The 25759-nt window shown below is 48.0% G+C and overlaps 1 protein-coding gene across 1 annotated transcript in view; it reads right to left on the reverse strand.

The window, feature by feature from the left end:
- Positions 1-25759, reverse strand: part of LOC309567170 (uncharacterized protein) — a 563610-nt gene that overhangs the window by 460832 nt on the left and 77019 nt on the right. The window lies entirely within an intron of this gene.

Below are 25759 nucleotides of genomic sequence, written 5' to 3' on the forward strand. Positions count from 1 at the left end.
ACCTGAGAGATTCTAAAGTTGAGGTTAAAGAAGAGATAAAAGCGGAGGATGATGAGGATGATGAGGATGGGGTGGTGGAGGAGTCAGAGTTTCTAAACGAACGCAAGGATCTGTATCAGGACACCATGGTGGAGTCATCCAGCTACAGGAACCCACCAGAGAGATGTCCCCGTCCTCTGTATTCCCGGGATTCATCACAGGAAGGTCACACTATCCCTCAATGTTACAAGGTTGGTGGATTGGAGCATCTAAAACTTGGACTTCTGAAGAGGATGTGTTTTTTTTTTAAATATATAATATCACAATAATAAAGCTTATATCTTACAGATTATATTCTCTCTCATTTTCTTTGTTTAGAGTGGAGATCCAATCGATATAGAATTTGAGGTTAAAGCAGAAGAAGAAGAGACGTATGTGAGGGATGATCAGCAGTCTATGGCGGAGGATGGAATAACGGGGACATTTATAGAGGAGGACACTCCTACAGAGATCAGCAGAGGTGGGTCATTAACACTAAATACATTCCTCCACCCATACTGCTCACTGATTGGTCCAGAGTAGGGCGGGGACTGTGTGATATTAGCCTATAATACCCTGGTCACTTTCCTGAGCTGTGTTCCCCGTCCTGTATTCCTGTATTTTTCTCTGATAATCTTCCTTCTCTGTGCTGCAGACACAATTTATGTCTCTAGACTGGATTTATGGAGATTCTGGGGTTCAGCTGGCAGCAAAATGTTACATTTTACCATAGACTTTGCTTGACCTAGACACCTGGGGGTATGTACCTTGGGTCTTCTGCCCTATGCCTGGGTCTAGCAAGATCTCTGACAGAACAATTCTCCCGGGGTTATTTGCTCTGTTTTTTTGCTGGCTGTGCCGGGTGGAAGGATAAGTCTGTATAGTCTCACACCCGGTTTTGATATACTGTATGTTTGGCACCCTCTCTTTTTCTAAACTCACTTGGGATTCTCCTTTCAGGAGATATTTAATCTTTGGCCCAGTCATTGGTTATCATTCACTTTCTTTACACTATCACTTGGACCGGGATGTGCACATGTGAAGTGTGTTCTTTTACATTTACATGATTTTAGTTATTTTGTATACAGATTTTTAGGCGACACCGCCTGCTGTCATATTTTGCAGTCTGTCATCTTATCTTTATTGATGGGTAAGGATGGAATTACATGGTTCTCTTTGGTATTTGTTATATTCCTCCTCCCCTTCCCCGTCCTTCAACTCGTTTGAAGCCCTCCCCCACCTCTTTGATCCGCTGCAGCTTTGATCCCTCACATCCTGCCCCCCCCTTCTATTTTCTCTTCTCCCCCCCCCCTTTTTTTTTCTCTGATGATTGTCCATTTCTTTTTTGTCCTCAGATTTTGTTATGATTATCGATGCTTTATTGTTTGATTATATTTTTGGTTTGAAGGATTGTATATAATGTGTATTGATATGTATTATTGTTTATCTTAGATTTTATGATACTTTGCAAATCGGTCTGCCATATATATACAAACCCGATTCCAAAAAAGTTGGGACACTGTACAAATTGTGAATAAAAACAGAATGCAATGATGTGGAAGTTTCCAATTTCAATATTTTATTCAGAATACAACATAGATGACATGTCAAATGTTTAAACTGAGAAAATGTATCATTTTAAGGGAAAAATAAGTTGATTTTAAATTTCATGGCATAAACACATCTCAAAAAAGTTGGGACAAGGCCATGTTTACCACTGTGTGGCATCCCTTCTTCTTTTTATAACAGTCTGCAAACGTCTGGGGACTGAAGAGACAAGTTGTTCAAGTTTAGGAATAGGAATGTTGTCCCATTCTTGTCTAATACAGGCTTATGGTTGCTCAACTGTCTTAGGTCTTCTTTGTCGCATCTTCCTCTTTATGATGTGCCAAATGTTTTCTATGGGTGAAAGATCTGGACTACAGGCTGGCCATTTCAGTACCCGGATCCTACGCAGCCATGATGTTGTAATTGATGCAGTATGCGGTCTGGCATTGTCATGTTGGAAAATGCAAGGTCTTCCCTGAAAGAGATGACATCTGGATGGGAGCATATGTTGTTCTAGAACTTGGATATACCTTTCAGCATTGATGGTGCCTTTCCAGATATGTAAGCTGCCCATGCCACACGCACTCATGCAACCCCATACCATCAGAGATGCAGGCTTCTGAACTGAGCGCTGATAACAACTTGGGTTGTTCTTGTCCTCTTTAGTCCAGATGACATGGTGTCCCAGTTTTCCAAAAAGAACTTCAAATTTTGATTCCTCTGACCACAGAACAGTTTTCCACTTTGCCACAGTCCATTTTAAATGAGCCTTGGCCCAGAGAAATCGCCTGCCCTTCTGGATGATGTTTAGATATGGCTTCTTTTTTGGCCTATAGCGTTTTAGCCGGCAACTGTGTTCAACGACAATGTTTTCTGGAAGTATTCCTGAGCCCATGTTGTGATTTCCATTACAGTAGCATTCCTGTATGTGATGCAGTGCCGTCTAAGGGCCCGAAGATCACGGGCATCCAGTATGGTTTTCCGGCCTTGACCCTTACGCACAGAGATTGTTCCAGATTCTCTGAATCTTTGGATGATATTATGCACTGTAGATGATGATAACTTCAAACTCTTTGCATTTTTTCTCTGAGAAACTCCTTTCTGATATTGCTCCACTATTTTTCGCCGCAGCATTGGGGGAATTGGTGATCCTTTGCACATCTTGACTTCTGAGAGACACTGCCACTCTGAGAGGCTCTTTTTATACCCAATCATGTTGCCAATTGACCTAATAAGTTGCAAATTGGTCCTCCAGCTGTTCCTTATATGTACATATAACTTTTCCGGCCTCTTATTGCTACCCTTCCCAACTTTTTTGGAATGTGTAGCTCTCATGAAATCCAAAATTTGCCAATATTTGGCATTACATTTCAAAATGTCTCACTTTCAACATTTGATATGTTATCTATATTATATTGTGAATAAAATATAAGTTTATGAGGTTTGTAAATTAGTCCTTTCCTTTTATACTCACAATTTGTAGTGTCCCAACTTTTTTGGAATTGGGTTTGTACATTGACTGGATCCTAAAGAAGCTATCTCAGCAAAACGCGTAGATCCACAAGCAGATTATGTGATGCATTTTAAACATACATTGGGAGATTTATATGACTAGAGGAATTTCATTGCATATATATATATATATATATACAGTGCCTTGCGAAAGTATTCGGCCCCCTTGAACTTTGCAACCTTTTGCCACATTTCAGGCTTCAAACATAAAAATATAAAACTGTAATTTTGTGTGAAGAATCAACAACAAGTGGGACACAATCATGAAGTGGAACGAAATTTATTGGATATTTCAAACTTTTTTAACAAATAACAAAAATGAAAATTGGGCGTGCAAAATTATTCAGCCCCCTTAAGTTAATACTTTGTAGCGCCACCTTTTGCTGCGATTACAGCTGTAAGTCGCTTGGGGTATGTCTCTATCAGTTTTGCACATCGAGAGACTGACATTTTTGCCCATTCCTCCTTGCAAAACAGCTCGAGCTCAGTGAGGTTGGATGGAGAAAATTTGTGAACAGCAGTTTTCAGTTCTTTCCACAGATTCTGGACTGGATTCAGGTCTGGACTTTGACTTGGCCATTCTAACACCTGGATATGTTTATTTGTGAACCATTCCATTGTAGATTTTACTTTATGTTTTGGATCATTGTCTTGTTGGAAGACAAATCTCCGTCCCAGTCTCAGGTCTTTTGCAGACTCCATCAGGTTTTCTTCCAGAATGGTCCTGTATTTGGCTGCATCCATCTTCCCATCAATTTTAACCATGTTTCCTGTCCCTGCTGAAGAAAAGCAGGCCCAAACCATGATGCTGCCACCACCATGTTTGACAGTGGGGATGGTGTGTTCAGGGTGATGAGCTGGGTTGCTTTCTTGCCAAACATAACGTTTTGCATTGTTGCCAAAAAGTTTGATTTTGGCTTTATCTGACCAGAGCACCTTCTTCCACATGTTTGGTGTGTCTCCCAGGTGGCTTGTGGCAAACTTTAAACTACACTTTTTATGGATATCTTTAAGAAATTGCTTTCTTCTTGCCACTCTTCCATAAAGGCCAGATTTGTGCAGTATACGACTGATTGTTGTCCTATTGACAGAGTCTCCCACCTCAGCTGTAGATCTCTGCAGTTCATCCAGAGTGATCATGGGCCTCTTGGCTGCATCTCTGATCAGTCTTCTCCTTGTATGAGCTCAAAGTTTAGAGGGACGGCCAGGTCTTCGTAGATTTGCAGTGGTCTGATACTCCTTCCATTTCAATATTATCGCTTGCATAGTGCTTCTTGGGATGTTTAAAGCTTGGGAAATCTTTTTGTATCCAAATCCGGCTTTAAACTTCTCCACAACAGTATCTCGGACCTGCCTGGTGTGTTCTTTGTTCTTCATGATGCTCTCTGCGTTTTAAACGGACCTCTGAGACTATTACAGTGCAGGTGCATTTATACGGAGACTTGATTACACACAGGTGGATTCTATTTATCATCATTAGTCATTTAGGTCAACATTGGATCATTCAGAGATCCTCACTGAACTTCTGGAGAGAGTTTGCTGCACTGAAAGTAAAGGGGCTGGATAATTTTGCACGCCCAATTTTTCAGTTTTTTATTTGTTAAAGTTTGAAATATCCAATAAATTTCGTTCCACTTCATGATTGTGTCCCACGTGTTGATTCTTCACAAAAAATTACAGTTTTATATCTTTATGTTTGAAGCCTGAAATGTGGCAAAAGGTCGCAAAGTTCAAGGGGGCCGAATACAAGGCACTATATATATATATATATATATATATATATATATATATATATATATATATATAATATTGTCTGTAATTTTAATAAACATGTTACATCTTTCTATTTGTGGTTTCTATTGTTGATATATAGACACATTCAAAATCCCCATAGCCAGACTTTGGTAGATTCATTCCCATCATTCTCTCTTTCCCTCCTCACATACCCCTTTAGTCGCCTACCAACCTGCCTATACAATTATTTTACAATTTATCCCAGGGGACGGTGCCAGTCAATCCATAGTTAGACCATTTCTCTCCATACAATTTCCCTGCACTATATACTCTATGTTGTATATTACATACTCCTGACGCCTGCACTATATACTCTATGCTGTACATTACATACTCCTGACCCCTGCACTATATACATTATGTTGTACATTACATACTCCTGACCCCTGCACTATATACTCTATGCTGTACATTACATACTCCTGATCCCTTCACTATATACTCTGTGTTGTACATTACAGACTTCTGCTCTCTCTCCTCTACCCACTGCTATATATACACATAATATGGATTCTCTTTTGTTACACCCATTTCCTACCAGTTGGGCATTTTATATCTGATGATCTGATTGGATGACAGACTTTTACAGGGTGTTAATAATGTGATAACATCCTCAAACTTTGGAACCTTAAACAGAAAGTGATAATGAGGGAGGAGTCAGTAACCCAATGATGGTGGTCTTCAGGATCAGTCCAGTCTTCATCATGGTTGTTCTCCCCCCATCCTCACTCTCTGACCTCTGGTGGGGCTCAGCCCCACTGTTATTCATGACTAAATCATGGACTAAATAAGGAAGTGGGAAGATGGCAATGAGTGAAAGAGGGGGAGGGGACACTCGTCCTATAATCCCCTCATCACTGTCACTTCTATAAAAGACAGTTCTCGTTGTTTCCTCACTCTCTGACTAAGGTCCATGAATAAAGAAATGAACTGGTAGGAGATCAGAGGACCCATTTACTAGTTACCTTGAGGGGGGAATTGTAAGATCCTCAGAGACAAAGCTGCCTGATGTGGGCGGAGTCATGGTTTAGGGGAACCAATCTGCTCATGTCTAATAATAATCTTTGTATTTCTATTTTAGTACATGGACGGGAGATGAGGAAAACCTCAGAAGATTGACTCATTTTGTCTCCAGACTGTAAAGTAGAAGATGAGGACATCCCACAGTATAGTCCAGGAGAAAACCCGGCTACCTCAAATGTCCATCCGGTACCACACAGTGTAGATGGACCATCCTATTCCTCTTATCCTGAGGAACCTCAGACTGTGAGGGACAGTGCCGGACCATCGTATTCCTCTTATCCTGAGGAACCTCAGACTGTGAGGGACAGTGCCGGACCATCGTATTCCTCTTATCCTGAGGAACCTCAGACTGTGAGGGACGGTGCTGGGCCATCCTATTCCTCTGTCCTTACAGCAGACATGAGGTTCTCCTGTACTGAGTGTGGGAAGTGTTTCCGTTTTAAATCCAGGCTTAATGTGCATAAAAGATCTCACACTGGTGAGAAGTTGTATTCCTGTTCTGAGTGTGGGAAATTTTTTTCAGGCAAGTCATATCTTTCCATACATCAGAGATTGCACACTGGTGAGAAGCCGTATTCCTGTCCTGAGTGTGGGAAATGTTTTTCAGTGAAGTCAAATCTTTTCATTCATCAGAGATTTCACAGGGGGGGAAAAGCCATATTCGTGTTCTGAATGCGGGAAATATTTTTCACAGAAGTTCAATCTTTCCACACATCAGAGATTGCACACGGGGGAGAAGCCATATTCCTGTCCTGAGTGCGGGAAATGCTTTGCACAGAAGTCCACTCTTTACAGACATCAGAGATCTCACACAAGAGAGAAGCCACTTTCCTGTCCTGAGTGAGGGAATTGTTCCTCACTGAAGTCCTGTCTTCCTGTACATCAGGGGTCCCACACAACCCTGGAGAGGTGTATTAGTGCCTTGAGTGCGGGAAATGTCTTCTATAGGAATGTTGCTGGACATGTGGGGAAGAAGCACACCCTGATATACTCCTCAGATATACTCCATGGCTGATCTTCATCATGTAAGAAACACTTCATAAGGAGGTCAGAGATCACCAAAGACATGAATGAAGTGTTGTCCCGTGTTGGCCATTGATAGCAGGAGAAAAATAAAAATGGAGTCATTACCTTTCATTGGCTGAGTACATTTTGTGCTGGAAGATTTCACAAACACTTACAGATCTGGTTGTTAAAAATGTGTTCATGAAATGTGACCCGCATTCCCCCAGTCATGGCGCATTGGGATTTCCTATAATGGTCAGTTCCATCTAGTGGCCATAATGTGCTTTCCTGACAGATGTCCATAGCAGCATATGTTTGGGTAGCCCCGCCTTTGTTCCTCCCCCATAAGACCCCACCCCCATAAATGTTCAGGATAAGCCAAAGGCTGCATTCCTTTTTCTCTTACGTCGCCACCGCCTCTAAGTCATCATTATTGGGTATTGACTTCCGCTCCGCAGGAGTAGCTAGGCATAAGACTTAGTCAAAAAGAACAAAGGCATTTGCATATACACACCCTTGGGGGCTGTCCCACTAGGTCAATACCCCCCTGCAGTGACCACTCCCAACTCAGTTTCTTTCTGCCTAGCATCAGGAGTAGTAGGCTTCCCTGTGCTGGGGCTACAGTCTCAGCCTATCTAATCTTTCTTCTTTGATTTTCTTTGAAAATGTCAGTTTTTTCTTTGATTTACTAGCTGTTTTGTTTTGTCAGCTTAGTTTAGTCGACTCTTCGGATGAAGATGGATCATGCGGAGCTGGGATTCGGACTGGCCGCCCTGGTTCTCCAGGGCAGAGTGTCAGATGGACCCCCGGCCCGCCATCGAGCGTTCAGTTGTGGTTCGTCCTGGCATTATGAACGACCCATCCCTGCTCGCAGCAGGGATGCAGCCGTGGGGTGGCTACCTCACTGGACACATCTGCGGTGCTGCAGTGTAATGTCCCTGGCTAACGGCATTCCCTGTCAGATGAGGACAGCAGCTTTCCGTTCTGAGAGGCGCCCCACGCCATCTGGTACAGGTAAGTACTTCTGTGTGGGGCCTCTGTCTGGGGTGGCAGTCCAGTGTTTCTGTGTGTTCCCCATGTCTGTGCCTGTGTGGCTCCCTGATGCGATCCCTGCGGGGATCGCTTGTACATGCGCTGCGGTGCTGTGTGTTTTGGGGGGCCCTTCCCCTGTGTCACTTCGGTGTTTGTGGGGGTGCAGACTGTGTGTGTGGCGGCCGCAGCGGGGTAAAACCGCGCGGTCCGCCATTTTAGGTATGGGCAAGCATGTCTGGCTTCAATATGGGCAATACTACATGCTGTTTTGGTGCCATCCGGCGCCATCTTGCGGTGGCAGAACGATCGTTCCAACCGCATGTTTCGGCGGCCATTTTGCCAGAGCCTTCCCATTCAGTCCTATGGGCAGCCATTTTCCCTGGGTCATTGCAGCTATAGTTCAGCCTCTTCTGACCTCACTTCCTTTTCCCCTGAAGCAGCGGCATCGGTGGTAACACTCTGCGGAGCTCTGCAGACTATTGCTCTCATACCCTGCTGTTTTGTCCTTTCTGACTCAGTTTTCTTCTCCTGTTTGGGGGTCTTTTGTCACTGTACCTGTTGTGGTGGGCTGCGCACTCCGCAGCGGTTTTAAAGGGGCAGTACCAAATTTTTTGCACTGTTGTTTCATCTTGGGCAATGGATTCTAGGGACAGCAAATTCCACCCAGCTCTGGTGGGGGACTCCAGTTCTCCTGTGGCCCCTCTGAGACCTGATTTGGCCGCGGTTGTGGCGACCTTGGTGTCCAATATGGAGGTGCTGATGGCTGAACGTGCTGCTAGGAAGAGGCCCAGATTGTCTCTCTCCTCTGATTCAGATGGTGATAGATGGTTTTCAGGGTCTCGCTCATCCTTAGACCCGCTGGGGTCTGAGGGGGAAGCGGAGGTGGAGGGGGTTGATACTTCCTCCCCGGGGTCGCCTGAAGAGCGCGCGACCATGGATGAATTGATAGTTTCTGTTAAAGAAACACTACATTTGGAGGATGAGCCCAGTCTCCCGGGCATTGTGTCCTCATTTGGGACACACAGGACCTGCAAGTCGGCGCAGGTTTTTCCCTGTCCCGCTGAGTTTCATTACACCGTTAATGAAATGTGGCGCACTTTAAAACGTCCATTCCTGGTACCTAGTCAGTCAAATTGCTTTATCCCTTTGCACCAGCTACGGAATCACAATGGTGTGTGCCTCCGCAGGTGGATCACACTGTGGCCGTGTTGAACAAGGCTACCTTGGTTCCTTCAGAGGATACCCCGGTTTTTCGGGATCCCACGGACCGGCGGTTGGAGTCTCTGGCCCGCCATTCCTATACAGTGGCGGGCTCGTTGCTCAAACCCATTTTCGCGTCCGTTTTGGTGGCGCAGGCGGTGGCTGATTGGACTAAGGTGCTTAGGAGCAACCTCGTGTCTGATGCTGTTCCACCTGCCCGGCTGGAGATGGTGGATCAAATTCACCAAGGAATCATGTATTTGTGTGATGCGGCCTTAAATGAGGCCCCTTTGGCAGCTCGCCTATCTAGTGTCTCGGTGCTTAACCGTCGACTGATCTGGCTGAAGAGCTGGTCGGCTGACCAGTCCTCGCGAAAAACAGTTGCTGATTTTCCCTATGCTGGTTCTCGCCTTTTTGGCGAGGCGTTGGATACCCTGGTGAAAGGCGTCACAGGGGGCAAGAGCACTTTGCTGCCCCAGAACCCGAAGAACAAGTCCTTTCGGGGGAAAGGGGGGTTCTGCGTCTCGATCCACTCAGGGGTCCTTTCGTGCCTTTCGGAACCAATCCAAGGGCAAGCCCTTCAAGGGCCAGGGTAGCCAGAAGATGCCCTGGGCGGGCAAGCAAAAGTCAGGCAATGCCGGCTCGGCGGGTCAATCCGCCTCTGCCTGAAGGGGCGCCCTCACCCAATTCCGGGGTGGGGGGGACGTTTGCGCGGTTTCCTCCAACCTTGGCTGCTCCGGATTTCGAACAGGTGGGTTCAGGAAATCGTTCGATCAGGATACAAGATCGAATTCCGTTCCCGGCCGGGGGACAGATTTTTTCCCCTCAAATCTTCATTTGCCTCCTGGGCATCTGCAGGACCTGCACCAAGCGGTGCAGGACCTTCTTGCTCAGGGGGTGATTGTCCTGGTGCCTCATCGGGACAGATTTCGAGGATTTTACTCAAATCTGTTTACTGTGCCAGGAAGGAGGGCAAAGTTAGTCCTATTCTGGACCTCAAAGCGCTAAACCGCTTTGTGCGCGTTCGGAAGTTCCGTATGGAGTCTCTCCGCTCGGTGGTGGCCTCTCTGAGTCCAGGGGAATTCCTGGCCTCGATAGACCTGAAGGATGCGTACCTGCACATCCCCATTTTCGAGGGTCATCAGCGGTACCTTCGGTTTGCTGTCGCAGAGGACCACTATCAGTTTGTGGCGTTACCTTTCGGTCTCGCTTCGGCTCCAAGGGTATTTAACAAAGTGCTGGCGCCGGTTCTGGGCCTGTTGAGGGCGCAGGGCATTGCGGTCTTGGGGTATCTGGACGATCTCCTTCTGAGATCGAGTGTCAGCCAGGACCTATTGCGCGATCTGTTTACCACGGTGCAGACGCTGCAGGAGTTCGGATGGACCATCAACGTTCAGAAGTCGTCGTTGTCTCCATCGGTTCGTCTTCCCTATCTGGGAATGATTCTGGATTCTGCTCAGGCAAAGGTGTTCTTGCCGGAGGACAAGCTCCGGACCTTACAGGACGAGATCAGGTCTCTCAGGGACAATCCGTCCTCGTCTCTCAGGACCTGTATGCGGGGCCTGGGATTGATGGTTTCGGCCTTCGAGGCGATACCCTTTGCTCAGTTTCACACGCGGGATCTCCAGGCGGAGATCCTGGCCAGGTGGGACAGACTGCCTCAGTCCCTGGATCTGAGTGTCTCCTTGAGTCGTCAGACCAGATTGGCTCTTCTGTGGTGGCTCCAGTCACCGGCGGTGTCGGCGGGCAAGTCTTTCCGTCCGTTGTTGTGGACGGTGATTACCACGGATGCCAGCCTGTCGGGCTGGGGTGGGGTCCTGGGCAACCTATCTGCCCAGGGCACTTGGTCGGGAGAGGAGTCCTCCCTCCCGATAAATGTGTTGGAATTGCAAGCGATAAAGCTCTGTCTCTTCCATTGGTCAGATCGCCTTCGGGGTCATCCTGTTCGGGTACAGACGGACAATGCTACCGCGGTGGCTTACATCAACCACCAAGGGGGCACCAAGAGGTGACCGACATTTTGTCTTGGGCCGAGACTCATGTCCCGGCAATTTCAGCAGTTCACATTCCGGGTGTGGAGAATTGGCAGGCCGACTATCTGAGCCGCCAGACCCTGGACCAGGGGGAATGGTCCCTGCACCCGGAGGTCTTCCAAATGCTGTGTGCGAAGTGGGGATCCCCGGACGTGGATCTGTTCGCGTCTCGACTGAACCACAAGGTGGAAAGGTTCGTGGCAAGAACGCGCGATCCTCTGGCAGACGCCTCGGATGCGTTGGTGGCCCCTTGGCATCAGTATCGTCTGATATATGCCTTTCCTCCGATTCAGTTGTTGTCCAGGTTCCTCCGCAGGTAAGTCTCGGAGCCTCACCTGGTGATTCTAGTGGCGCCGGACTGGCCACGCCGGTCATGGTACGCCGACCTTGTTCAACTGGCAGTGGCGCCTCCATGGCGGCTGCCAATGCGGGAAGATCTACTGTCTCAGGGGCCGATCTTCCATCCTGCTTTACAGTCGCTAGGCTTTAACGGCTTGGCTGTTGAGACCCGGGTCCTAAAGGGACAGAGGTCTCTCCTCTGAGGTCATTCCTACGCTGATCAAGGCTAGGAAAGCCTCATCTGGTAAGATCTATTACCGTACCTGGAAAGCTTACTTCGCCTGGTGTGAGTCCAGGGGGTTCTCCCCTCGCTCATACTCGGTGTTGAGATTGTTGGCTTTCCTCCAGTCTGGGGTGGACCAGCGCCTGGCGCTGGCCACAATAAAGGGCCAGGTGTCTGCTCTGGCCGTTCTTTTTCAACGCCCAGTGGCGTCTCATTCCTTGATTCGTACCTTCATTCAAGGTGTGCGACATTTGGCTCCTCCCAGGAGGGAGCCTTTACCTCCATGGGACTTGAACATAGTTCTGTCCGTGTTATAGAATCCTTCTTTTGAAAACATCAGGAAGATATCGTTACCTCTGCTGTCCAAGAAGGTTGCCTTTTTGGTGGCGATCACTTCAGCTCGCCGAGTGTCGGAACTGGCGGCGCTGTCTTGCCGCTCCCCGTACTTGGTGATTCACAAGGATAAGGTGGTCTTGCGCCCACATTCCTCTTTTCTTCCTAAGGTGGTCTCTGAGTTCCACCTTAATGAGGACATTGTCTTACCTTCGCTTTGTACGAACCCTAAGCATCCTAAGGAGGTTGCTCTGCATTCCTTGGATGTTGTCAGGGCGATCAGTGTTTACCTGTCGTCTACGGAATCCTTTCGGAAGACGGATTCTCTCTTTGTTCTTCCTGAGAGACCTCGGAAGGGCATGGCTGCGTCTGCGATGACTATTGCCAAATGGATCAGACAGACCATTGAACAGGCTTATGCCTTGAAGGAACGGGTTCCGCCCTTCCCTGTTAAGGCGCACTCTACCAGATCTGTGAGTGCGTCCTGGGCCTATTGGCATCGGGCTTCGGTAGCCCAGGTGTGCAAGGCCGCGACTTGGTCGTCGGTGCACACCTTTTCCAAATTCTACAAGGTAGATGTTCTGGCATCAGCTGATGCCTCCTTTGGCCGCAAGGTTCTCAGTGCGGCAGTGCCATGAAGGACCCTTGGTTTTCTCATGGGTCCCTGGCGGTTGGTGTTTGCTTTCCTGGGCTGTTGCTCCTGTTGAGCATTGTTTTCTGTTGCCCAGAAGGTTCTCTTACTGTGCGTGTAAGGTTCTGATGTGGGTACTGCGTTGCCTCTTTCTACGGTTGCGTCTCCCAACCCTCATGTCTACACTGCTTTGGGACATCCCAATAGTGATGACTTAGAGGCGGCGGCGACTGTCGGAGGACGTAAGAGAAAACAGAATTTTTGTAAAATCTTACCTGTAAAATTCCTTTCTCTGAGTCCTCCGACAGTCGCCGCCCCCGCCCCTCTTTTGGGGTTGTTGTCTTATTACCTACTGCTATGCTACCAAACTGAGTTGGGAGTGGTCACTGCAGGGGGGTATTGACCTAGTGGGACAGCCCCCAAGGGTGTGTATATGCAAATGCCTTTGTTCTTTTTGACTAAGTCTTATGCCTAGCTACTCCTGCGGAGCGGAAGTCAATACCCAATAGTGATGACTTAGAAGCGGCGGCGACTGTCGGAGGACTTAGAGAAAGGAATTTTACTGGTAAGATTTTACAAAAATTCAATTTTTCTCCTCACTTATAGGACCATTTTTGTATGAAGTTTTCCTACCTATTGGAAGTATAGGTGGGCGGGTCTGGTGCTGGGCAGCTGTGCGGATGTCAGGAGCTTCCTTTGGCTTTCAGAAGTCTTCCAGGATGTCCCGAGTGGTCATTGAGTCCCCAGCTATCAGCGGGGTGGTGTTATGGCACACATATGTAGAGGATCCATGCCTGGAGAGTGGGCCCTGCCATCGGCGGCCATTTGGAATGGCTGGGAGCCCAGCTGTTAGCGGGTGGCCATTAAGTGTTAGACATGTGAAATTTGTTTTGGTGCAAATAAAAATTCGGACAAATTTTTTGTTATTCCTAGATTCGGAAGTATCCAAATCTCCCAATGAAATTATAATGAATTTCATTGAAATCTGTTAAAATATGTTTTGTTTATTCGTTTTCTAATGAATTCCAACTTTTCAGAACGATTCAAATTCAGATCAGACAAAAAAACGATCGACCATACCAGGCCACAAGTCTTCAACATGGGGAGGTGTGTGCTTTGGGGAAGCTCTGCCCCCCCCACCCCACCCCAAAGCACCTTGTCCCCATGTTGATGGAGACAAGGGCCTATTCCCCACATTCGTGGCCTGTGCTTGTGGGGTCTGCAGGTGCAGGCAGGGGGCTTGTCGTAATATGAAAGCCCCTTTTACCAAGGGGGCCCCCAGATCCCGCCCCCCCCCCCTATGTGAATGAGTATCGGGAACATATTACCCATAAATATTCACCAAAAATTGTCAAAAAGTAATAAAAAACACACACAAATTTTGAAAAATCCTTTATTAAAAAAAAACCTACTGCAGGCTCCCCATCCATTTGACATTTCTTAAATAGGTAAGGGGCCGGGTCACCTGTCTACATCACCTGGTGGCACTGCCCCCTTCTGATGTGATGGATCGGAGCATGCTGGGTCCCTAATGTCAGAAGGGACGGTGCCACCAAGTGATGTAGACAGGTGGCCCGCCCCTTACCTATATAAAAGATGTGAAATGGGGAGCCTGCAGTAGGCAGAGGGCCTCCATGACGCCGAGAGCATCTTTTTTAATTTATTTTTTCGGGTGCGGCGGGCGTTGTGATTGATGTTGAATCTACATGGGGGGACGCTGGTTTTTATTTTTTAATAAAGGATTTTTCAAAAATGTTGTGTTTTTATTACTTTTTGACATTTTTTTGGTGAATAGGTACAGGTACTATCATGGGCATCCGCAGAACTTTTTTTAGGGGGGGGCATTATTTTAGGGTCACTTATGCTCCGCTCCTTTTTGATGATGTCATAAATGGGAGGGGTTTGTTAGTGTGGAGGGCTTTTAACTGTTTGTGTGTAACTTTATTTTTACACTATTTTTACATTTTTTTTAATAAACTTTTTTTTATCACATGTGGGATGAAAAGTCCCCTATGTGATGCATTTTGTTGGTGACAGGTCCTCTTAAATACAACATCAGGGGTCTAAAAGATTCCTGATGTTTAACCTGCCCTCCACTGAAGCCAATGGAGTGCCAATTACACACCAGTATGGGAAATGACCTTTTACATGTCGCTTTTGGGCAGGGGCGTTGCTAGGTGGGAAAAAGACCAGGGGCTTCAGCCCGAAGATAAATTTGATGACCCCCTCCCACATTTTAAAGTAAGCCCCGCCCAAGCTCCTCCCATATTTAAAAGTAAGTACCGCCCAAGCTCCACCCAATGGCCCCCTCAGTCAAGGGTCAGTCAAGGGGTGGTATGGAGAGGAGTACAGGGGGGTGAGAAATTGGGTGGTATGGAGAAGAGAGAAGTAAAGGGGGTCAGTCATGTGGTGGTATGGAGAGGAGTACAGGAGGTCAGTCATGGGGTGGTATGGAGAGGAGAGGAGTACAGGGAGTCGGACATGGGGTGGTATGGAGAGGAGTACAGGGGGTCAGACATGGGGTGGTATGGAGAGAAGTACAGGGGGTCAGACATGGGGTGGTATGGAGAGGAGTACAGGGGGTCAGACATAGGGTGGTATGGAGAGGAGTACAGGAGGTCAGTCATGGGGTGGTATGGAGAGGAGAGGAGTACAGGGGGTCAGACATGGGGTGGTATGGAGAGGAGTACAGGGGGTCAGACATGGGTTGGTATGGAGAGGAGTACAGGGGGTCAGACATGGGGTGGTATGGAGAGGAGAGGAGTACAGGGGGTCAGTCATGGGGTGGTATGGAGAGGAGAGGAGTACAGGGGGTCAGTCATGGGGTGGTATGGAGAGGAGAGGAGTACAGGGGGTCAGACATGGGGTGGTATGAAGAGGAGTACAGGGGGTCAGACATGGGGTGGTATGGAGAGGAGAGGAGTACAGGAGGTCAGTCATGGGGTGGTATGGAGAGCAGAGAAGTACAGGGGGTCCAGACATGGGGTGATATGGAGAGGAGTACAGGGGGGCAGATATAGGGTGGTATGGAGAGGAGCGGAGTACAGGGGGTCAGTCATGGGGTGGTATGGAGAGGAGAGAAGTACAGGGGTTCAGTCATGGGGTGGTATGAAGAGGAATACAGGGGGTCAGACATGGGGTGGTATGGAGAGGAGTACAGGGGGTCAGACATGGGGTGGTATGGAGAGGAATACAGGGGGTCAGACATGGGGTGGTATGGAGAGGAGTACAGGGGGTCAGACATGGGGTGGTATGGAGAGGAGTACAGGGAGTCAGACATGGGGTGGTATGGAGAGGAGTACTGCCGGCATCAGATGGAACATAAATTAATGCAGCCTAAACTCAATCCTATTAAACTCCTTTGGCGTAAATGTAAACAGCCAGGTCTTCTTGTCCAACATCAGTACCTGACCTCAAAAATGCACAAGTTCTCACAAGCTCAATACAAAATCTTGTGGAAAGCCTTCCCAGAAAAGTGGAAGCTGTTTACAGATGCAAAGGTGAGACCAACTCAATATACCACCCCATGACTGACCCCCTGTACTCCGCTCCTCTCCATACCACCCTATATCTGCCCCCCTGTACTCCTCTCCATATCACCCCATGTCTGACCCCCTGTACTTCTCAGCTCTCCATACCACCCCATGACTGACCTCCTGTACTCCTCTCCATACCACCCCATGTCTGACCCCCTGTACTCCTCTCCTCTCCATACCACCCCATGACTGACCCCCTGTACTCCTCTCCTCTCCATACCACCCCATGTCTGACCCCCTGTACTCCTCTCCATACCAACCCATGTCTGACCCCCTGTACTCCTCTCCATACCACCCCATGTCTGACCCCCTGTACTCCTCTCCTCTCCATACCACCCCATGACTGACCGCCTGTACTCCTCGCCATACCACCCCATGTCTGACCCCCTGTACTCCTCTTCATACCACCCCATGTCTGACCCCCTGTACTCCTCTCCTCTCCATACCACCCCATGACTGACCCCCTGTACTCCTCTCCTCTCCATACCACCCCATGTCTGACCCCCTGTACTCCTCTCCATACCAACCCATGTCTGACCCCCTGTACTCCTCTCCATACCACCCCATGTCTGACCCCCTGTACTCCTCTCCTCTCCATACCACCCCATGACTGACCGCCTGTACTCCTCGCCATACCACCCCATGTCTGACCCCCTGTACTCCTCTTCATACCACCCCATGTCTGACCCCCTGTACTCCTCTCCTCTCCATACCACCCCATGACTGACCCCCTGTATTCCTCTCCTCTCCATACCACCCCATGACTGACCCCCTGTATTCCTCTCCTCTCCATACCACCCCATGTCTGACCCCCTGTACTCCTCTCCATACCAACCCATGTCTGACCCCCTGTACTCCTCTCCATACCACCCCATGTCTGACCCCCTGTACTCCTCTCCTCTCCATACCACCCCATGACTGACCCCCTGTACTCCTCTCCTCTCTATACCACCCCATGACTGACCGCCTGTACTCCTCGCCATACCACCCCATGTCTGACCCCCTGTACTCCTCTTCATACCACCCCATGTCTGACCCCCTGTACTCCTCTCCTCTCCATACCACCCCATGACTGACCCCCTGTATTCCTCTCCTCTCCATACCAACCCATGTCTGACCCCCTGTACTCCTCTCCATACCACCCCATGTCTGACCCCCTGTACTCCTCTCCTCTCCATACCACCCCATGACTGACCCCCTGTACTCCTCTCCTCTCCATACCACCCCATGTCTGACCCCCTGTACTCCTCTTCATACCACCCCATGTCTGACCATTGTCCCATCATTTTTTTTCCCTCCTCTTACATGTTATACGTGGGAACACTCACCTGCCCAACCCAACAGATCCAGCAAGCATTGTCCTGCTGTGATTTGCAGCACCTCTTCCACAGGCCTGTGAATGGAAAGCGAAGCATCCCGGTATATGTGGTGAACACATTTCAAAGTCTTAGAGACGTCATTCTCACCTAGACAAGAATGGCAGCCGCAAGACAGGGTGTACAAAAAAAAATGAAAAAAGGAGAACAACCCAGAGAAAAAAATAACGATGCCAAGTGCATTCAGAGGGTGAAAGTCTACTTTCTTGCCCATAGTTTTTAAAAGGGATGTCCAACAATCTCATATACCATAAGTATGATCGTCAGGTGTCAGACTTTGGGCCACTAGTGATTAGTAAAGGCAAACTGCCAGAGATTTTAATGTTCAATCTCCCTTCATGTTCACTTACTCAACATCCAGTACTTGCACATACATGTTTGCATGGGAAACGTGACTGTGCTCAATGAGCTTTGGAGTGTAGTTTAAAGTTTACCAGAGCCCTAATATGCACTAAATCTATTTTAAATTCCTTCTGATGCTGTCTAACCCAGATTGATGAAGACAACTGTAATACTTTCTTTGGGCAGCTCAACAATCTGGTGCAGGAGGGTGGGATCTGTGTGCAGCTGCAGCCAATAATTGGATATCTTTTCGCAGCCAATCAATAGCTCTGCCTACAAACTGATACCACCCCTGCTCTACCAGCTCTAGAGCCCAAAGAAACCTGCAGATGCTCAATAAGAGATTTTAATGCTTTCAGAAGCAATAATAATGTTTGAAAGACATTCAGAGTATATCTTAGTGTTTAGGACTGCTTTAAAGTAAATGTATTAAAAAAGTATAGGGTGATATATGCGCTGTCACGTGTGTATCCGAGTAGGAGGATTCCTCTAATGTGTTTTTTTGCAGCTGGTGACAAATATATAACTCTGAGATTCGGATTCAATCCGATTCTACATGCAGCCAACTCTAGTATTTCTCACTAGAGAACAATAGAAGAGATCTCAGAAGAAACTATATGAAGATAGGAAAATATATCCAACTTGTAAACAACTCCCAATCTATATTAAAAGACGTGTATGATGCGAATCCTAAAATTGATCCAATTCCTTAACACTAATCATAAATAAGTAATCTAAATATCTGTTCCCAGTGGAATTATGGCTTCTTTTCCTAAAACAATATGAGATGAAAACAGGCTAAATAGTTGCAACAGCTTTACGATCTTTGGGTACACATGCATCATCACTGATTCATTTGTGAGAATATTGGCTATATTTGTGAATTACGAACTAGTATTGCGATCCAGTCGGCTGTTGCGACTATTTAGCCTGTTTTCATCTCATATTGTTTTAGGAAAAGAAGCCATAATTCCACTGGGAACAGATATTTAGATTACTTATTTATGATTAGTGTTAAGGAATTGGATCAATTTTATGATTCGCATCATACACGTCTTTTAATATAGATTGGGAGTTGTCTATAAGTTGGATATATTTTCCTATCTTCATATATCCTAGGCGAATATAGGAATTTTTTTAAGGATTTTTTAAGAATTTTTTTAAGGAATCGGATCAGCCTACAAGAGTTGGATTTTATATGTTGTTTGCTTCAATCAGTTGATTTTTTATCTGCTTATAGATTATTTATTTGGTCATTCTTAAACATTGGTACATATTTATGGTGAGACCCCTTTCTTATTTTAGTTTGGGAGGTCTTGCTGCGATTGGTTGACTCGGTCTGAGTTTCTTCTGAGATCTCTTCTATTGTGCGCCGACTCACTGGGGTTTTTTAGAAAGAAAATGTATTACAGCACATCCAGTCAGTGGTGTACCTAGAGCATTTGGCACCCGGGGCGGATCCTATATCTGGCACCCCCCAACTTTAAAAGTGTAATGTTTTCAAGAATATTTATTGCACACATTTCACAGCCCCCCATCACAGTGCCCCTTGCAGTCTGCCCTCCGTCTCTCTAATCACAGTTCCCCCTTTTGCACTCTCTGCCTCCCTCCCCTGCATAGTCCTACCTTCAGCATAAATAGATAGCTAATACTATTAGCAATGTGTTTAAGTTTGAGTATGAGATTGGAGACTTGCTAAAGGAGATGGCCAGAGACTGCAGACATAGTACAGGAGATGGTCAGAGACTGCAGACATGGTACAGGAGATGGTCAGAGACTGCAGACATGGTACAGGAGATGGTCAGAGACTGCGGACCTGATACAAGAGACGGTCAGAGACTGCAGACATAGTACAGGAGACGGTCAGAGACTGCAGACATGGTACAGGAGATGGTCAGAGACTACAGACATGATACAAGAGGTGGTCAGAGACTGCAGACATGATACAAGAGATGGTCAGAGACTGCAGACATTAAACAGGAGAGGGTCAGAGACTGAGGACATGATACAGGAGATGGTCAGAGACTGCAGACATGATACAGGAGATGGTCAGAGACTGCAGACATGATACAGGAGATGGTCAGAGACTGAGGACATGTTACAGAAGATGGTCAGAGACTGCAGACATGGTTCAGGAGACGGTCAGAGACTGCAGACATGATACAGGAGATGCTCAGAGACTGAGGACATGATAGAAGATAGAAGAGCACTAGGGGGGCCGGAGAGCACAGGCGAAGCAGAGAGCACTGGAGGAGCTGAAGGGCACGGCGGGGTGGGGGTGGGGGACTGGAGAGTATTAAGAGGGGGTTTGGAAAGCATTGCAGGGGGGTTGGAAGGCGCAGGGGGTGGAGAGCACTGGGGGGGACAGGGAGCATAGGGGGGAGGGAGATGAAAAGCACAGTGGGGAGCTGAAGAGCACCGGGGGAGGGCTAAAGAACAGGGGGCAGTCCAGTGCACTGGGTGGGGGGGTTAAGAGCACTGAGGGGGGGGGATAAGAGCACTGAGGCGGGGATAAGTGCACTGAGGGTGGGGGGGGGGAATAAGAGCACCGAGGGGGGGGAATAAGAGCACTGAGGGGGGATTAGAACACTGGAGGGGGGGGGTTAAGAGCACTGGTGAGCCAGCAAAAGAAATTGTATAGGAGGGGATGGGGCAGCTGCATATAGAGGAATTGATCTTTCCCTATTCTTCCTGCAGGAGGGAGAGGAGGAGAATCAGTTATTCAGCAGCTGCAGAAAGAATAGGGAAATATGAATTCCTCTAAATGCAGCTTCCCCATCCCTCTCTACCCAGCACACACACTTGGGCAATGGGCACTCACCTTATTCCTGCCGAGGCTCCGCCCCCTACTTCCCGCCGAGGCCCCGCCCCCTTCCCACCGCGGCTCCGCCCCCGCTAGTCCCCGGACTGAAGGAGCTGCCACTGCCTGCCCTTTACACAGTGCCCTTTACGCCACTGCATCCAGTGATTGGTGGGCGATCTGGGGCAGCCGCAAGGAAGGAGAGTGATTGCCGCTGTCAAGTAGCATTGATTTCGGGTGTGGGCGGGACCGGTATGCGGGGCTCCGCCCCATTGTTCCGTGCATAGAGAAACAGAAGCTGTCTGGGAAGGAAGGTGGGCGTGGCATACCGGCCCCGCCCACACCCGACATCAATGCTGAAACTTGACAGCTGCATTCACTCTCCTTGCGGCTGCCCCGGATTGCCCACCAATCATTGGATGTGCTTTATAAATCTTACACTGCTGAGGTATGTAGCCCGAGTTCTCGGCCAAACCCAGGCTTTGGGACTCGGGGCTAATCATTTTAAAAAAGCAACAGGAGACCCGGGGCTTTTGGGGAGCACACTCGGGGCTATAGCCCAGGTCAGCCCCCCCTGCCAACGCCACTGCTTTTGGGTCATCAAACAGGAAGGGGAGATCAGCAAACGGGCGTTCGCTGATCTCCCTTCCCTCCACCTGTTGGTACCTGCCATGCCAGTCCCAGGTCTGCAAATGGGTGCATGGAGCCCAGGAAACATGGCTGAGGTGCGTGTGTGTGTGTGTGGGGGGGAGGTGGCTGGCACTAACGGGGGTGTGTGGAAGTGATCTGGTGGCTACACTGCTGATAGATTGTTTCCACATGACAGGCAACACTTGGCTTATCAGGTTTATACATAGTAAGTGAGATGCTTTCTTTTAGGTCTTGTTTTCATTTATGTTTTCAGGGCAGTAAAAATGCATGGCTGAGCCACATTTATCACGACTCAACCACTCCCCCTTATGCTACAAAGGCACTGCCACCATAGTATGCAGTACGGCAGTGGCGGCTGAGGGTTAACATCGACTTAACAGGGGGGCCGGGCCGGTACAGGAGGACCGATTGTCTTGCATGCATGGTGACAACAGCAGGCGACTGATAGGCAGATGCAATGGCAAAAGCAGGTGAGTGGTGTGCAGGAACAGGGATAAAAGCAATATAAGGGGGGAGTGGAAATGAGGTACAGTGATGAGATCAGGACAAGAATTGGGGTCTGGTGAGGTGGTGGAGGGATGATCATGATCAGGATGGGCAGGTCGCAGGCTTGATACAGACAGTGAGGGAAATATATTTTCATACCACCCTCCCTCCCATCACCACTCTTTCACTGCCACATACTGTATATGTGGCAGTGAAAGAGTAGTGATGGGAGGGTGGTGTGAAAAGATGGTAGTAAGATTGAGGCCGGGCAGGGGCAGCAAATGTGCAGGTGCACTTGCAGCATTGAGAGCAAAGTCTCCTGACTCCAGCCCCCTCATCATACCATACAGGGTTAATGTTCCTGCATATGTGATGAGGCTGAGGTTTTGGTGGAGGAAGAGAGCAGTGAAGCTGGCTGGAGCACAGAAACAGGTAGGTAAAAGAGGATATTCTCCCCCCCCCCCCCCCCATCCCCCGCACACACACATACACTGCAAGATTGGACTTTATTTTCATTTCCCGGAGTTGGGCTGTATTATGGCACCACATTCTTTGCTGGTAATGCTCAAATTACTGAATGGGTTAGGAATATACTGGGCCTTTTCAAGTGCTACATGGATATATTCTACATACACAATCATATGATATTAAAAAGAAGGATTTTGTGAAATGCATTTATGTAGCATATGAAAAGTCCCAGTATATTTCTAACACATTCAGTCATTTTACTTTCACTTTCACCATACCTGTCCTGCTGAGGTACAGGGCAAGTTTACAGCACAGATTTGTACATTGTGAAAGGCAGAACAAGTGTGACTCACAGGAGAAGAATGCAGTCTGCCATCGATCGTCCTGCTGTTATCTTCCTTAACGCGGAGTTCTGGCCCCAAAATCGACATAGTCGATTTTGGGCCATCCGCTTGCTATAGGTCACCTGAAACAGAAATGGATAATTACGATTTTTTTTTTTTTACTTTTAATTGCAGAAAAATATACTCACCTTTCTTCCACTTCCTCCCTCGGCGGCCGCAGCCCGCGCCGTCACTTCCGCTTTGCAATGATTCCTGGGAGCTGAACGTCATCGCTCCCAGGAATCAATGCGCCTGCACCGGCCGCGACGTTAGTTCCGGTTCAGGCGCGTCATACCTTGCTAAACAGCTTCTGGGCATGCCCAGAAGCTGTGCAGGGATGACGCTGCAGCCCCGGAAGTGACGGCGGGGCCGGCGCAGTGCATCGTGGGACCGAAGAGGACACAGAAGAGGATCGCGCTGGCTTCAGCTGCCCACACCTGAGATGGCAACGCTGGAGAAGAAATTTTAAAAGTGAGTATTTCTTCTTGCAGGTAGGTTGGGAACAGGGACAGATCAGAGGCTATCCATTGTGGAATGCACTAGCCCTGACTGTCCCGGGGGTATTTTCATTGAAAATTTTTTTTTGTGGCCGGAACTCCGCTTTAAGCCTTGAGGAGAGCTCTGGTGATCGCAGGTGCTGACAGAATTCAGGATTACACAAGCCTGGTGGAAATTGAGTTCTGGACATTCCTCTGCACATGGACCTGAGGGGTGTCTTATCTGAACAGTGGCAATGTCCAGGCTCCCGGAGTGCTGCGCTCCTCCTCCTCCCTCCCTCAGTCAGTCAGTCCTGTGACAGCTCAGTGCCCAATCCGGTGGTTGTCAGCGCTGACATTTCGCCCTGCTCACTCCAGGGCCAATGAGAGGAGGGGGTGTGGATTGGTATGCCACAGAGAAGAACCGGATAAACACAGACACAGTGAGTGACTGGCTTACCTTCGCACACACTGAATAAATAAACACACAGGACTTTAATGGGAAAGGAAGTTGAGATTCCGGGGGGGGGGGGCAAGATCCCCCCTTGTGGACGCCCATGATCAGTTTACAGTGGGTACGGAAAGTATTCAGACCCCCTTAAATTTTTCACTCTTTGTTATATTGCAGCCATTTGCTAAAATCATTTAGGTTCATTCTTCTTCCTCATGTATGTACACCCAGCTCCCCATATTGACAGAAAAACACAGAATTGTTGACATTGTTGCAGATTTATTAAAAAAGAAAAACTGAAATATCACATGGTCCTAAGTATTCAGACCCTTTGCTGTGACACTCATATATTTAACTCTTCTGATCATCCTTGAGATGGTTCTACACCTTCATTTGAGTCCAGCTGTGTTTGATTATACTGATTGGACTTGATTAGGAAAGCCACACACCTGTCTATATAAGACCTTCCAGATCACAATGCGTGTCAGAGCAAATGAGAATCATGAGGTCAAAGGAACTGCCTGAAGAGCTCAGAGACAGAATTGTGGCAAGGCACAGATCTGGCCAAGGTTACAAAAAGATTTTTGCTGCACTTAAGGTTCCTAAGAGCACAGTGGCCTCCATAATCCTCAAATGGAAGACGTTTGGGACGACCAGAACCCTTCCTAGAGCTGGCCGTCCGGCCAAACTGAGCTATCGGGGGAGAAGAGCCTTGGTGAGAGAGGTAAAGAAGAACCCAAAGATCACTGTGGCTGAGCTCCAGAGATGCAGTCAGGAGATGGGAGAAAGTTGTAGAAAGTCAACCATCACTGCAGCCCTCCTCCAGTCGGGGCTTTATGGCAGAGTGGCCTGACGGAAGCCTCTCCTCAGTGTAAGACACATGAAAGCCCGCATGGAGTTTGCTAAAAAACACCTGAAGGACTCCAAGATGGTGAGAAATAAGATTCTCTGGTCTGATGAGACCAAAATAGAACTTTTTGGCCTTAATTCTAAGCGGTATGTGTGGAGAAAACCAGGCACTGCTCATCACCTGTCCAATACAGTCCCAACAGTGAAGCATGGTGGTGGCAGCATCATGCTGTGGGGGTGTTTTTCAGCTGCAGGGACAGGATGACTGGTTGCAATCGAGGGAAAGATGAATGCGGCCAAGTACAGGGATATCCTGGACAAAAACCTTCTCCAGAGTGCTCTGGACCTCAGACTGGGCCGAAGGTTTACCTTCCAACAAGACAATGACCCTAAGCACACAGCTAAAATAATGAAGGAGTGGCTTCACAACAACTCCGTGACTGTTCTTGAATGGCCCAGCCAGAGCCCTGACTTAAACCCAATTGAGCATCTCTGGAGAGACCTAAAAATGGCTATCCACCAACGTTTACCATCCAACCAGACAGAACTGGAGAGTATCTGCAAGGAGGAATGGCAGAGGATCCCCAAATCCAGGTGTGAAAGACTTGTTGCATCTTTCCCAAAAAGACTCCTGGCTGTATTAGATCAAAAGGGGGCTTCTACTAAATACTGAGCAAAGGGTCTGAATACTTAGGACCATGTGATATTTCAGTTTTTCTTTTTTAATAAATCTGCAACAATGTCAACAATTCTGTGTTTTTCTGTCAGTATGGGGTGCTATGTGTACATTCATGAGGAAGAAGAATGAACTTAAATGATTTTAGCAAATGGCTGCAATATAACAAAGAGTGAAAAATTTAAGGGGGTCTGAATACTTTCCGTACCCACTGTATGTCAGTATTGCTAAAAAAACACCAAAATAGAAAAAAAAATTGCGTGGGATTCCCCCTAACGTCCATACCAGACCCTTATCCGAGCACACAGCCTGGCTGGCCAGGATGGGGGTAGGGGTGGGGACAAGTGATCTCCACCCCTCCTGAACCATACCAGGCCACATGCCTTCAACATAGGGGGGTGGGTGCTTTGGGGCAGGAGGGGCTCTGCCCACCCCAAAGCACCTTGCCCCATGTTGATGGGAACAGGGGTCTCTTTCCCACAAACGTGGGCTGTGGTTGTGGGGGTCTGCGGGGGGATGCTTATCAGAATCTGGAAGCCCCCTTTAACAAGGGGACCCCCAGATCCCGGCCCAC

The sequence above is a fragment of the Pelophylax lessonae genome, assembly GCF_965119305.1.
Source record: "Pelophylax lessonae genome assembly, chromosome: 11".
Taxonomy (NCBI): Eukaryota; Metazoa; Chordata; class Amphibia; order Anura; family Ranidae; genus Pelophylax; species Pelophylax lessonae.